The 14,712-nt window shown below is 43.1% G+C and overlaps 1 long non-coding RNA gene across 1 annotated transcript; it reads left to right on the top strand.

Moving 5' to 3' along the window:
- The first annotated feature begins 1,757 nt into the window (after nucleotides 1-1,757).
- On the top strand, nucleotides 1,758-13,845 carry LOC137602761 (uncharacterized). Its single transcript, XR_011037199.1, has 4 exons — nucleotides 1,758-6,019; nucleotides 6,106-6,993; nucleotides 7,720-7,962; nucleotides 11,483-13,845. It is a non-coding gene; the product is annotated as an uncharacterized lncRNA (long non-coding RNA).
- Nucleotides 13,846-14,712: the final 867 nt, after the last annotated feature.

The raw sequence follows: 14,712 nt of genomic DNA, 5'->3' as shown, positions 1-14,712 counted from the left end.
GAGCTAACCGCCATTTATTACTATTGGACAACTCTAGTTGTTATTAATTCCACAGTGAATTTATTATTTATTAAAGTTGCATCTTTTTGCTGTTCTGTTGACACAACCGACTGCGCAGATAACCATGATATTTTTGGTGTTAATCACGTCTAGAATTACATTGTTTCTTATGGTTTCTAAGCTATGTTTGGCTCCAATGACGTATGACCCCCACTTGACCACTGAATGTGAAAGCTGCTGCGGCGCAGATTTTAAGCTTTTTTGACCAAATAGATGATGCTACACATATAAAATTTATTTTTTCTTCTATTTTTCGTTATGATGAATAACATACATGTCACTTAAAATTAACTGTACTGTCCCTTTAATAAGAAATAATTATATCCAAAAACTCGACTCAAGACACTGCGCTGATGAGGTTCATTCTGAAATATTGCGAATACTAATCAGTGCATTCATCGTAGGACACATACTGATTACTTCCACATAAAAAGGTGAACAAGTCAATCAAATAAAAATAACAATGAAAATTGGTGGGAGCCCTTGTAGCGAGCCAGTCCCATCTAGGCATAATAGGAGACAACGACTCCTGAAGTGTGTTCCGAACATCCGGTGTACTTCAGTCTACTCCGTAGTTAGTTTTTTTTAATTTCTGTTTGTGGTCACTGCTGAAAATCTCGCTTCAGGAATATAGGAGGTTGGACATCGAAGGAGGATTTTAAGGGCTTTTTGGTTGATCTCAGGATATTCTGCCTTGACTTTAGTCCAGGCAGAACACTCATTTTTGCTTGTGGGCTTAAATTATGGGCTCTCGACTGGTAACCTGTCAAGTGACTGAGACCTGTCAAGAGACATCAGACATTTGTCTGTGCCTCATTCCGCACTGAAGTCACTTTTCAAAAGAAAACATTTATACACCGATAATCAATAAAAAAGGAAAAATTCAAACGTTCTGTGCCACACGGTATCTAATGGCCAGCGGTCCAGTATCGGGTCGCGACCCGGCGATCAGGGTCCACTGTTGCAAAGTAAATATGAGGTGGCTGATTGACTCTGCAATTGTTCTATCGTCACCTTAATGCTGTTGTCACCCACATTAATATGTCCTCGCCTAAATCGAATTCAGTGAGATGAAACTTATTGTAAGTAACAGACTTTACCGCAGCCAACAACCACGTTGCAACCACGTTGCATTCTGCCACTCAGATAAGACTCACGGTATATCCGTGGGTGAGGGTGCTTCCTGGTGCGGCATGACTGCCGACCAGACTGCCAGCATTTTTTCTGCGATCTTGTTTTTAACCAATATTAACATTAATATTAATCCATATACAATGTGCATTGGATTATAAAGCGCACTACAGGATTATGAGAAAAATATAGGCTTTTAGGCGCACCTTATAGTGCGGAAAATACTGTAAATGTTCAGATATTAAGATGTGATAGACAGTTTTTGCATGATTTGAATGAGGCAAAATACCATGCTTTTTCTCTCGAATATATTGTTATAATAATTTGTTTCAGATGTACTGTAATTATTTTCTGTATAAAAATTAAATTTGGTGTTCAAAAAGTCTTTTTTCAAACTTGAGTCTTGAAAAAGAGGGGGTCGACTTATAATCAGGGTCGTCTTATATTCGGGCCAATACAGTGTGTGTGTGTGTGTGTGTGTGTGTGTGTGTGTGTGTGTGTGTGTGTGTGTGTGTGTGTGTGTGTGTGTGTCCTGGAGGTAAAAAGAGTGTCAGATAGAGTGATAAGTCTGAAGCTAGAAATTGAAGGTGTGAAGTTCAGTGTTGTTAGTGGGTATGCTCCACAGGTTGGATGTGAGCTGGAGGAGAATGAGAAATTCTGGTTGGACTTTGATGAAGTGATGAAGAGCATACCTAGACTACATCTTATGTAGACGGTTTAATCTGAAGGAGATCAGTGACTGCAAAGTAGTGGTAGGTGAGAGTGTAGCCAAACAGCATAGGATGGTGGTGTATAGGATGACTTTGGTGGTGAAGAAGATGAAGAGGGCTAAGGCAGAGCAGAGGATTAAATGGTGGAAGCTGAAAAAGGAAGAGTGTTGCATGACTTTTAGGAAGGAGTTAAGACAGGCTCTGGGTGGTCAGGAGGTGCTTCCAGATAACTGGACAACTACAGCTAATGTGATCAGGGAGACAGATAGGAGAGTACTTTGTGTGTCATCTGGAAGGAAAGTATATAAGGAGACTTGGTGGTGGAATGAGGAGATACAGGAGTGTATACAGAGAAAGAGGTTAGCTAAAAAGAAGTGGGACACTGAGAGGACCGAGACGAGTAGACAGGAGTAGAGGTAGATGTAGCGTAAGGTGAAAGTAGAGGTAGCAAAGCCAAACAAGGGGCTTATGATGACTTGTATGCTAGGTTGGACAGTAATGAGGGAGAGACTGATCTACACAGGTTGGCAAGTCAGAGAGGCAGAGATGGGAAGGACGTGCTGCAGGTTAGGTTGTTTAAGGATAGGGATGGAAGTGTATTGACAGGTGCCAGTAGTGTGATGGGAAGATGGAAAGAGTACTTTGAAGTGTCGATGAACGAGGAAAATGAGGGAGAACAAAGACTAGAAGAGGTGACTGTTGTGGACCAGGAAGTAGCAAAGATTAGTCAGGATGAAGTGTGGAGGGCATTGAAGAGGATGAACAGTGGAAAGGCACCCGGATGATATACCTGTAGAGGTTTGGAAGTGTCTCGGAGAGGTGACAGTAGAGTTTCTGACTGGGTTGTTCAACAGGATCTTAGATAGTGAGAAGATGCCTGAGGAATGGAGGAGAAGTGTGCTGGTGCCCATTTCTAAGAAAAAGGGAGATGTGCAGAGTTCCTGGACTTCACCGCTGCATTTTACACCATAATCCCACAGATCCTGGTGCAGAAGGTGTCAGAGCTGGGGCTGTCGGCAACCACAGGGAACTGGGTCCTGGACTTCCTGGCAGACAGATCACAGACTATCAGGATTAACAACACCGTCTCCTCCCCCATCACCGTCAGCACCGACTCCCCACAGGGCTGCGTGCTCAGCCCCCTCCTGTTCACCCTACTGACATATGACTGCTTGCCAAAACACCCCAGCTGTCACTTAGTAAAGTTCGCAGATGACACAGTAGTGGTGGGACGGATCCAGAACGATGAGTCCAAATACAGAGAGGAGGTGGAGCACCTGGTACACTGGTGCAGACGCAACAACCTCTGCATCAATGTGGGGAAGACCAAGGAGATGGTGGTGGATTTCAAGAGGAAAAGACACTCCCCTCCCCCCCTGCACATCGGAGGAGCAGCTGTGGAAGTGGTCTCCAGCTACAGGTACTTGGGGGTTCATCTCACCAAGGACCTCACCTGGGGCTGTAACACCTCCTACCTGCTCAGGAAGGCCCACCATCAGGAAGGCTCTACTTCCTCGGGAAGCTGAGGCGTGCTGGACTGGGGAGTCCCGTCCTGAAGGCCTTCTACAGAGGCGCGGTGGAGAGCATTCTCCACCATGTGGCACAGCAGCTGCTCTGCAGCAGACAAGAAAGCTCTGCAGAGGGTTGTGAAGGCCGCACAGAAGAGTGTGGGGGTGGCCTACCTACCACCACAGAAATCTACACGAATAGGTGTAGAAGGAGGGCCACCTACATTATGGCAGACCCCACCAACCCAGCCACTGAAGGAAATTTAAATTTCATTGTTCAAGTCTTTACATGGGAAAAGCATTTGAATCCTTTGGTCATCTTCTCACCCTTAGTTTTGTTCTCCAGGGTTGTTGTTCTGGTTTATTGCTCAGGTTTATTGCATATGAAATACTGACAAGACCTTCTAACCTTTAGGGTTAGAAGAACATTTGGTGAAATCCACAGGATTTACTCCCCCACACACACACTTGGTTCTTTTGTTTAACTGTAAATGAGGTCTGCTCACAGGATACAATCAACACTTTCTAAATAACCTCATTTTCCCAGCCTTTGAAGATGTAGTTTATGGACCCTGAGGTTAACATGCCTTCACCATTTGTCCGGCACGGTGGCGCAGTGGTTAGCGCTGCGGCCTCACAACACGGCGGACCGTGTTCAAGTCCCGCTATGTGCAGAGTTAGCATGCTCTCCCCGTGTCTGCGTGGGTTCTCTCCGGGTTCTCCGGCTTCCTCCCACCTCCAAAAGCATGCGCCTCAGGTTGATTGACCGTTCCAAATTGCCCGTACGAATGAGTGTGTGTGTGCATGGTTGTATGTCTTTGTGTGTCACTCCGTGGGGCACTGGCGTCGTGCCTGGAGTGTCCCCCGCCAATGCCGCCGAGATAGACTCTGGTTCCCTGTGACCCGCTGTGGCGGATATAGCGGTGGTAATCTGAAGATGACTGACTGTCCCTTCAACATTTTGTTTCTCAGACTGTCCCTTTGAATTAGTTGCATTCCTGTAAAAGAGTCATGTGACATCATGCCTGTCTTCAACAGTATAAATACCACTATCTTGAGATAAGATTTTGTCCTTCTCGTACTGAATTTCACCATTGTTCTGTAGTATTGGAGAATGACCCGGAGCTCTGAAAATAAAGTCCCATGAACTTCCAACCATCGTCTCAAGAGTCATCTGTATGCCCTGATCATCTTAATGAACATGCTACGGAGCTAGTAGGTCGTACTCCGCTTCACCACCCAGCACACAGTCTATTCCAACTCCTCCCCTCAGGCAGGAGACTACGGAGGCATGTAGGTGTTCGTTGGTGAGCCTTGGAACGGTACTTGTTTTTTTATAATGTTCATGGTCGAAAAAGCTGACTCACAGCTGTAAGTTGATCCAAACATCATCAATGCACAGTCTGTAGCCAGACAGTAGCAGGGTCAGTTGCCACAAAATGCTCTCTTAATGCAGTATTTTCTTGCATATCAATGAGTTCTAGCTGTAAATATCCTACATGTGTCCACTTGAATGTCTGTTGCGTGTCCTTTGAAAATCCTCTGGCATCTCTGATGAGGAAAGAATTCTGGATTAGCAGGAGGAGCTACTGCCCAAGTCCAAAGCAGTTGAACCTTTTGCTGATGTTTCCAATCAGCTTGTTGATGAACTCAACATAAAGAAAAACATCTCTCTCACCTTGAATCTTGATCTTGTGCTCATTTCGCAAAAACAGTGAAAACTGAACTGCTCTCTGACTGTTGACCTGCTCTATGAAAGCTGCTATTTCTTTTCGAATAGACCAGAAACACTCCAGCGCATTGCCTTTACTAAGCCACCTCACGTTGTTGTGCAGTAGCAGGTCACTGGCATTTGCCTCCACAGCATCTAGAAATCCTCTCAGGAGGCGACGCTGAAGGGATTAGGATGCCTTGAGGATGTTGATGAGTTTCATCACAGTGCTCATGACTTCAGCAAAATGTTCTGATAGAGTGGCACACAGTACAGTTTGATGGATGAGACAGTGGTAGGTAATGGTATATGGGTTGTCCTTGTTCATCCGGAGCACAGCCCCCCTCTCCTTTCCCACCATTGCAGGGGCACCATCTGTGGGGACAGAAACCACTCACTTCATATCTATACTCCTCTTTGTCAGCATATCTTTTATTGCTGCATATATGTCCTCTCCTCTTGTGTGTGTTAGTGATGTTACAGCCAGCAGGTCCCCCCAGAACTCCTTCTTATCTTTGTGAAGGAACCTAACACACACCAAAAGCTGGGCATTATCAGTAGCATCTGTAGATTTATAAATGGCCAAAGATATACATGGTGAACTCTGAATTGCTCCATCAAACTGTGCCAAGACATCATCCGTTAATATTTCTGATTTGATATTGAAATGGGGATTTGTTTGAGTTTTTCACACATTACATCTCTCTGTTTTCCCTCAAATAATGCCGGAGGGACAAGAGGACTGGTCCTGACAGGCTTGACATGACTTACACGAAATGTGGGGTGGACTCGCATTGACCTTGGGAGCTTCGGCTGGAGTGAGACCGGATTAATGACTTTGGCAATGGGGAATGGACCGACGAACCTGGGAGCGAGTTTCTTGGATTCCACCCGAAGTGGTAAGTTCTTTGTAGACAACCAAACCTTTTGGCCGTGTCTGTAACGTGGATCAATTGTCCTCTTTCGGTCCACATCTGCTTTGTAGATGGCGGCCTGCCATTGGAGATTCTGGCGGGCCCGCTTCCAGGTTCTCCTACAGCGCCTCACCATGGCCAATGCAGATGGCACCAAAGACTCTGAGTCAACAGAGGGAAACAGAGATGGTTGATGACCATGAACAAGTTGGAAGGGAGACAAACCAGTGGAAGCAGACGGAAGAGTATTGTGGGCAAACTCGACCCAAACCAGTTTCTGTGACCAGGTGTCGGGGTTCTGGGACGCCGTGATGCGTAGGCCAGTCCCCAGTTCTTGATTGAAACACTCAGCCTGCCCGTAGGTCTGTGGATGAAAACCGGAGGAAAGCAGGTTGTAGAACTCCTTCCAGAAACGTGAGACAAACTGAGGGGCACGATCAGAAACCTTGGGTGTCCTTGGGGAAACCATGAACCCGAAAGATGTGTGACATCATGACCTCAGCCGTTCCTTTGGCTGAGGGGAGTTTGGGAAAAGCAATAAAGTGAACCATTTTAGAGAATCTGTCCACCACCGTCAGAACCACAGTGTTACCGTTAGAGGAGGGAAGCCCCGTGACGAAGTCCATGGAGATGTGGGACCAGGACTGTTGAGGAATGGGCAAGGGCCTGAGTTCTCCTGAGAGATCTTGTTACTGGCACAAAGGGGGCAAGCGTTGACTATGTCAACCCATTAGTCGTCTTGGGCCACCAGAAACGTTGAACAACAAACAAAGTCTTATTGATACCGGGATGACAGACAGTCTTATTAGTGTGGGCCCAATGAATCACCTCCCACCTGAGAGCCTGAACCACAAAGAGCTTTCCATCAGGACACTCAGGAGGAACGGTGACCCCATCAGCCGTCGACTTAACCCTGCCTTCTACCTCCCAGGAAAGAGAAGCAACAAAGCAAGTTTCAGGTAAGATGGCCTTGGGTTCAGGCTCAACCAGATCATGGGCAAACATACGTAGAACAGCGTGAAATTAAACCAACTAAAAAAACTAGCCCACCTAGCCTGCCTAGCATTAAGTCTTTTAGCAGTATTTAAGTATTCAAGATTGTTATGATCAGTCCATACCAGAAAAGGCTGAGAAGCTTACCCCTACTAAAAACTTCAGTGAGGTCATGGTAACATGGCTGCATGTTAGCAATGTTAGGGTTCAAGGGATCATTGGCAGAGGAAGGACTGTTGGATTTAGGGGGACAGGAATTCACTCAATTCGGTAAGAGGTAATCCTCCCATTATCCCAATCAAAGTTGGGATTGTGGGCCTTGAGCCATGGGTGTCGTAAAATCACCTGATGAGCAATAGAATTTAAAATATGAAAACTTAATCTCTCCGTGTGAGAGTCTGGAAAAAAAAGTGTAACCGACTGAGCACGATGCCATATTCTGCCAAGAGGGGTGCCATCTATGGCTTTAACCTCAAGGGGGCGAGGTAGAGTGAGTTTACTCAACTCCTGACTAGGGAAGAGTCCATAAAGTTAGCGTCGGCACCAGAGTCAATGAACACAGAGACCAGAAGAGAAGTAGAGTCTGAAACAATCCCACCTGAGGCTGGAATTGGGCAGGATTTCCAATGACACAGCTTCTGGTCACCTTAATCTGCTCTCTGGAATGTGCCCCGGATCCCTTGATATGACAGGCATTCACGAGATGTCCCAGCTGTCCGCAGTAATATCATCTGCCGTCTCTCTGTCGACGGAGACGCTCCTCAACGGGCAGTCGAGTCCGACCCAGCTGAATGGGTTCCTCCTTGGGGTAGCTGATGGGAACCAAGCATGTTGCCGGTGGACGAATGTGATTCAGCCGATCCTGGGAGTCCCTTCTCCATCCGCGGTGTGGCGATGAGCGAGCCTGAAGTCGTCCCCGTTCCTGGTTCCATTCCGTGAGTCTCTTATTGATCTTGATGGCCAAAGCTATGAGAGAATCTAAATCTTTGGGCGGATCGACAGAAATCAGCTGGTCCTTTATCGCTTCAGAGAGTCCTTGAAAGAATGAGTCAGTCAACTCCACAGGGTTCCACTCGCTCTCTGAGGCGAGGGTGCGGAAGTCAATAGCGTAATCTGAAACCTTGCGGTTGCCTTGCCTCAATTTAAGCAGCGACCGGGCGGCTTCCCTGCCCGGTGAGGTTAGTTAGTTATTCATTTATATCAGGCAAGGCAAGGAAAAACAAAAAAAACAAACAAAAGACAAAAATTAACAAAATAATTAAATAAGCAAATAATAAGCAAAGATCATAACTCAACAATACAATTCTGCCTGAAATGGGGTGGGAAGAAGAAAACTTATGTAATCCCACCCCAGTTCCTGATTCAGAGATCAAACACTGAGCTTCACTGCTACTTCGAAGATTCAAGGATAACCACACAATAATTGCATCATGATGGCGTCACCATGGGCAACAATGAAATTATCGCATTGCAATTACAATTCCACACAACAATGTAAGGAAGGCATGATATAGCAACAATGGTAATGTACAATATACCAACAATGGTAATGGACAAATGCCAACAACAGTAATTAACAAATACCAACAATGATCAAGAAACACTGAGCACATGTTAACAAACAGAACAGCAGTTTGAGTTAACGACCCTCATCTCTATATTTTGGCATTTCTTGTGTTGTGAGTCATGATTTTTCCATAGTTTCAATCTGCACACAGACACACAAAAACGTTTACACGTGGTTTGAGCTCTCGGCAATGAAAAATATCTAAAACCTCTGAAGTTATGAGCCCTGACTGGAGTTATAAAAAATCGTTGGAGGTTTGGTGGTAATAATTTGTTGAATGCTTTATATAAAACTATTGATGTATTATATTGTACAATATCATGAATTTTTAGCAACTTTGACTGCGTAAACAGGTTATGAGTATGTTCAAGAAAACCAGCCTTGTGAATGATCCGCACTGCTCTTTTCTGTAGTATGATCAGAGGATTAATTGTGTTCTGGTAAGTATTTCATCAAACTTCAAAACAATATGTAAAGTATGGGAGGACCAAGGTGCAGTATAAAGTACGGAGTGCATTTCCATCAAGGTATAGTTTTGCTTTATTTATAATTGAGAGGGTTTTGGAGATTTTTGTTTTTATGTGTCTGACATGGGGTTTCCATGACAATTTACTATCAATTATAACTCCTAAAAATTTATTTTCACTTACAAATTCAATTTGAGTGCCATCAATACTTATTTTTTGTTCAGACATTATGTTGCGATTTCCAAACATCATTATCTTGGTTTTATTTATATTCAAACATAATTTATTTGAGTCCATCGATTCTTTTATTGTGTTTAGTTCCATTTACTGTGTTAACAAGCTCAAAATAATCATCGCTACTGTAAAATATATTTGTGTCATCTCCAAATAGTATGAGTTTCAGGAGTTTGGTTGTGTTAAATATATCATTTATGTACAGATTAAAGAGTTTGGGCCCCAACACTGACCCCTGGGGGACACCACAAGCAATGCGAAGTACATCTGATGAATGTTGACCCGTTTTTACGAACTGTACCCGCCCAGTTAAATTAACTTTAACCAGTAAATTAACCAGTCCCCAGCCAACCCCCTAAATCCATATCTTTCCATTTTATTTAGTAATATTACGTGGTTAATAGTATCAAATGCTTTTTTCAGATCAATGAAGAGACCAGCTGCATACTTTTTCTGCTCCAGTGCATTAGTTATTTCTTCAGTAGCTTCCGTTATTGCCATTGATGTAATTCTTTTGGTTCGAAAACCACACTGACCTTCATTAATTATGTGATATTTCTCAAGAAACTTTTCAAGTCGAGATTTGAAAAGTTTCTCTAAAATTTGAGATTGGTCTGTAATTATTAAATAGCATGTTTGTTTTCATTTTTGAAGAGTGGAATTACTTTAGCAATTTTCATTTTGCTTGGAAAATGGCCAGTCTGGCAAGTTATAATATAAGTTAAAGATTTGACAATTTTTAGTATAATTTTTTTAACCAATGACATGCTAATGTCATGACAGTCGGTGGAGGACTTACTTTTACACTTCTGCATGATCTTTGTCACTTCCTGCTCATTTGTAGCTGAGAGGAAGAATGAAAAGGCATTATTTCCAATAGTTGACTTTGCAATTCCAATATCAAGAATATCAGCAGCCAACTTAGGGCCAACATTCACAAAAAAATTGTTGAACTTCTTTACTACATTATTCATATTATAATCTCCACAATTTTCATCAATAAAGTAATCAGGGTATGTCAACTTTGAGGATTTTTGTTTGATTAGGCTATTCAAAGTATTCCAAGTTCCTTTTATATTGTTTTTATTTTCATACAACTTTTTTTGATAGTATAATCGTTTGCTTGTTCTTATGATATCGGTTAATTTATTTTTGTACTTCTTATATCTTTGTTCCACTTCTTTTGTTTTTATTTTGAGAAAAGATTTGTAGAGATTGTTATTCTTTTACAGGCATTCATTATTCCTTTGGTAATCCAAGGGCTTTTGTGACATTTTTCCTTAATAATATGATCTTTACAGGGCAGTGATTATTATACATGGAAGTGAAGATGTCTAAAAAAGTACAATAAGCACTGTCCACATTAGGTACACTGCACACTGAAGTCCAATCCTGGAGCACCAAAGTATTGTTTAGGGCTTTGATCGTTTCATCGGTTAATATTCGTTTGGAGATTTTTGCCATAATGTCTTTAGTTTTCTTGAAATTACCATTATACAAAGTAAAAAAAGGTAAGTGGCCAGTTATGTCACATAAAAATAGGCCACTAGTGATTTGATTTCCCATAATATTAGTAAAGATGTTATCAATCCTTGTGGCACTATATGACGTTATTCTGCTCGGTTTTGTTATAGTTGGATACAGAGACAAGCTGTACATTGTGTCAGTGAAGTCATCAACAGTTTTGTGCTTGGTTTGGTTTAACAGATCAATGTTAAAATCACCACAGATAAATATGTTTTTTTGCTTGACAGTTGAAAACTGTTTACCAATCCAGTCTGTGAAAGTTTCTATATCTGAACCAGGTGCCCTGTATACACAACTCATGATGATATTTGTCTTTTTATCATTTATAATTTCCACTGTTAAACATTCAAATAATCCCTCCACAGCTGTTGTCATATTAGTTAAAACTTTGAATTTAACAGATTTGTGAATGTATAAGGCAACCCCCTCTCCTGTTTTACCTACTCTGTTTATATATCTTAATTCATAGCCATCAAGACAAAAATCAATACCTTTATCATCATTGAACCAGGTTTCAGTTATTGCAATGATGCTAAATGGACAAGTGAAATGTTGCAAGTAGTCTTTGATAGGCTCAAAATTCGTGTACATGCTTCGACTATTAAAATGGATTATTGACTGGCTATCTGCTGAATCTACACTGTTTTCATAATGTTCCAGAGAGACTGTGCTGATGAGCTCGCAGATGTCTTCACAGACATCTTCAACATCTCCCTGAGCCAGGCTGTTGTCCCCACCTGCCTCAAAGCCACCACCATCCCAGTCCCGAAGAAGTCACCCCATCTGGCATCAATGACTACCGCCCGGTTGCACTCACTCCCATCCTCTTGAAGTGCTTCAGAGCGGCTAGTCATGCACCACATCAAATATGCCCTCTCTTCAACCCTGGACCCTTTTCAGTTTGCTTACCGGTCCAACCGCTCGACCGATCACGCCATCTCCCCTGCTCTACATTCAATCCTCACCCACCTGGAGACCAAAGACTCGTACGCCAGAATGCTGTTCATTGACTTCAGCTCAGCATTTAACACAATCATCCCCCAGCAGCTCATCCACAAACTGGACCAGCTCTGACTCAACACCTCCATACTCAACTGGCTGCTGGACTTCCTGACAGGGAGACCCTAGGCAGTTCAAGTTGGTAACAACACCTCCAGCACCATCACGCTGAACTCGGGAGCCCCCCAGGAATGCATACTGAGCCCCCTCCTCTTCCCTCTGCTAACCTATGACTGTACACTGACTTCCAGCTCCAACCTCTTCATCAAGTTTGCAGATAACACGACTGTAGTGGGTCTCATCAACGATGATGAGACAGCCTACAGATAAGAGGTGAGCTGCCTGGCTATGTGGTGCAAGGACAACAATCTCCATCTAAAGGTGGAGAAGACGAAGGAGATTGTTGTGGACTTCAGGAGAACACGCACTCAGCATGCTGCACTAGCCATCGATGGTGCTGCTGACCCTTTCCACTGCAAGTTCCTGGGTGTGCACATCTCCGAGGACCTGTCCTGGGACCGCAACACAGCATCGCTGGCCAAAAAAGCCCAACAGCTTCTCTAATTTCTCTGCAAACTGAGGAGAGCGAGAGCCCAACCCCCCATCGAGCTCACCTTCTACAGAGGCGCCGTTGAGAGCATCTTAACCAGCTGCATCACCGTGTGGTACGGCGCCTGCACCGTTTCCTGCCGTAAGACCTTGCAGCGCATCGTGAGAACAGCTGAAACGATCACTGGTGTCTCTCTCCTTTCTTTCATAGACATTTAAAACACCCGCCTCACCCGCAAAGCCATCAGCATTGCAGTTGATCCCACCCACCCTTCTCACAGCCTTTTCAGCCTGCTGCCATCAGGTAGGAGACTGCAGAGTCTGTGGGCCAGAACCAGCAGGCTCAAGGACAGTTTCTTTCACCAGGCGGTCAGGAGGCTCAACTCCCTCCCTGCTCTGCCATAGCCTTGAACTCTACCCTCACACTGCCCTGCCCTCTCCCCATCACCTTACTACCTATCTTTCTCTCCCCCATCAACTCAGGGACTACATACACATCACTTCCCCTTCGGGATTAAGGAGTGTATAGAGATGTTTACCATCCCTTGTGTTTCGTCTCATACTTCGTGCTGTACTGTCTAATGTACTGTCTGTGTTGTCCTGCCTGTTGTACTACTTGTGTTGTCCTTCCTGTGTTGTCCTGCCTGTGTTGCCCTGCCTGTGTTGTCCAGCCTGTGTTGTACTACCTGTGTTGTACTGTCTGTGTTGTACTGCCAGTTGTACTGTCTGTGTTGTACTGCCTGTTGTACTGCCTGTTTACCATGGGTCAGAGAGGACTGCAATTTCATCTGTGCTGTACAGTATGTTGTGCATATATGGTACATTTGACAATAAAGCTGAATTTGACTTTGACTTGTTTGCCTGCTGGAAAATAGCCTGTTTTATACATGATAGAGGTGATGCAACATCTAGTAGTGTGTTAGTATATGTCTGTAATTAGTTTCTCTAGCTGTGGTGTTATAAATGATGGTTATTTCAGTCGGTTTTGTCAGTCCTGAACGCTACATAGGTGTCAGTGGTGGGTGCAGCGTATAGTATTATGGGTTGTATTTATTCACGTTTGACTAAGGAGAACATCACTGAAGGCCTCAGTGTGAAATGCACGGCCCGCTACTGTGTTCTTGCCATTTTTTTTTCACACGAAGTTAAACAATGTTGATTAACACTAGAACTCCCAAGGGAGTCATTTTGACTGCTTTCAAAATTTGCAATGTTATAACTTGGTTTAAAAGAAATGTATCAACCCTCCAGGAGCCTGACTTGTCCTAAATGTGTGTATATTTTATCCTGACATTGTTTGATCATTAAAATTTCAAAACACAAAAGAGATCTGAGTAGTGACTGCTCAGATATTTTTTGTATATAATTTGATTATCAGTAAAATATCCAAGAATAAATTGGTGGAATAGGGAAAAACACATCAGGACACTAAATTAAAACTATAAGGACTGAGTGTTTTATTTATGTAATTGACATAACATAGCTTCTCTACAATTACCAACCCAAATTCGAACTTTATAAAATAATATAATATATATAATATATAAATAAAAACAATTGTATCCTGCTTCAAAATTCGTTGGTGTCATCATTAGACCTAAACAATGAAAATTATTAACTACTATGAACATTCAATAATGCTGTGATGGCTGCTGCCAGCTGAAGCCACTGATGTTACAATGCCAAGAGGGTTTGCTTATGGCCCCCAATCACTTCTTCGTGAAAAATGTGTCTTCCGTACCGGATACTCATTTGAAACAAGTACTCGGCTCAACCCTATTTACTACAAGCTGTGGCTGAAAGTGACTGGAGGAGATAAACATTCATTAACTGACATCTGTGGAGCAATTATGAGGTCAGTAGAGGATTATGTCTGCATAACATACAGTATGCAGCAACAGGAAAGACATTACAATTACTAGATAGAGTGTGGTGCATTATGATTATATATTGGAGGTATTAAATCAATTCCCATAAGACAGCAGCAAGAGGATATGGAAAGTGACCCGGCAGAGTAACCACCACTTTAAACTGTTAGTTGTTTCCAAGTAACAGATCTGAGTGGACAAGGGAAGAAAGAGTGACGACAAATAAAATGGCTTCACCAAATTTATTACAGTCAGCAGCATACCTCCTCTGGCAGTTATAATTTAAGATATATAAGAGTATCCTGCAAAAAAAGAGTGGCAAATGATTGAAGTGGAAGTTCAAACTCCACACTCAAAGAATACTTAACAGGATTAGCTCAAAATATATTCAGATGATCCCAAGAAGAAGGTGGGGTGTTGAAAAGGTCAGACCTGGTCAGACTGTGTACTGATACAGTCAGCAAAAACAGTTTG

This window comes from Antennarius striatus, chromosome 2, assembly GCF_040054535.1.
Source record: "Antennarius striatus isolate MH-2024 chromosome 2, ASM4005453v1, whole genome shotgun sequence".
Classification (NCBI taxonomy): domain Eukaryota; kingdom Metazoa; phylum Chordata; class Actinopteri; order Lophiiformes; family Antennariidae; genus Antennarius; species Antennarius striatus.
This window is presented reverse-complemented; position numbering and strand designations above follow the sequence as displayed.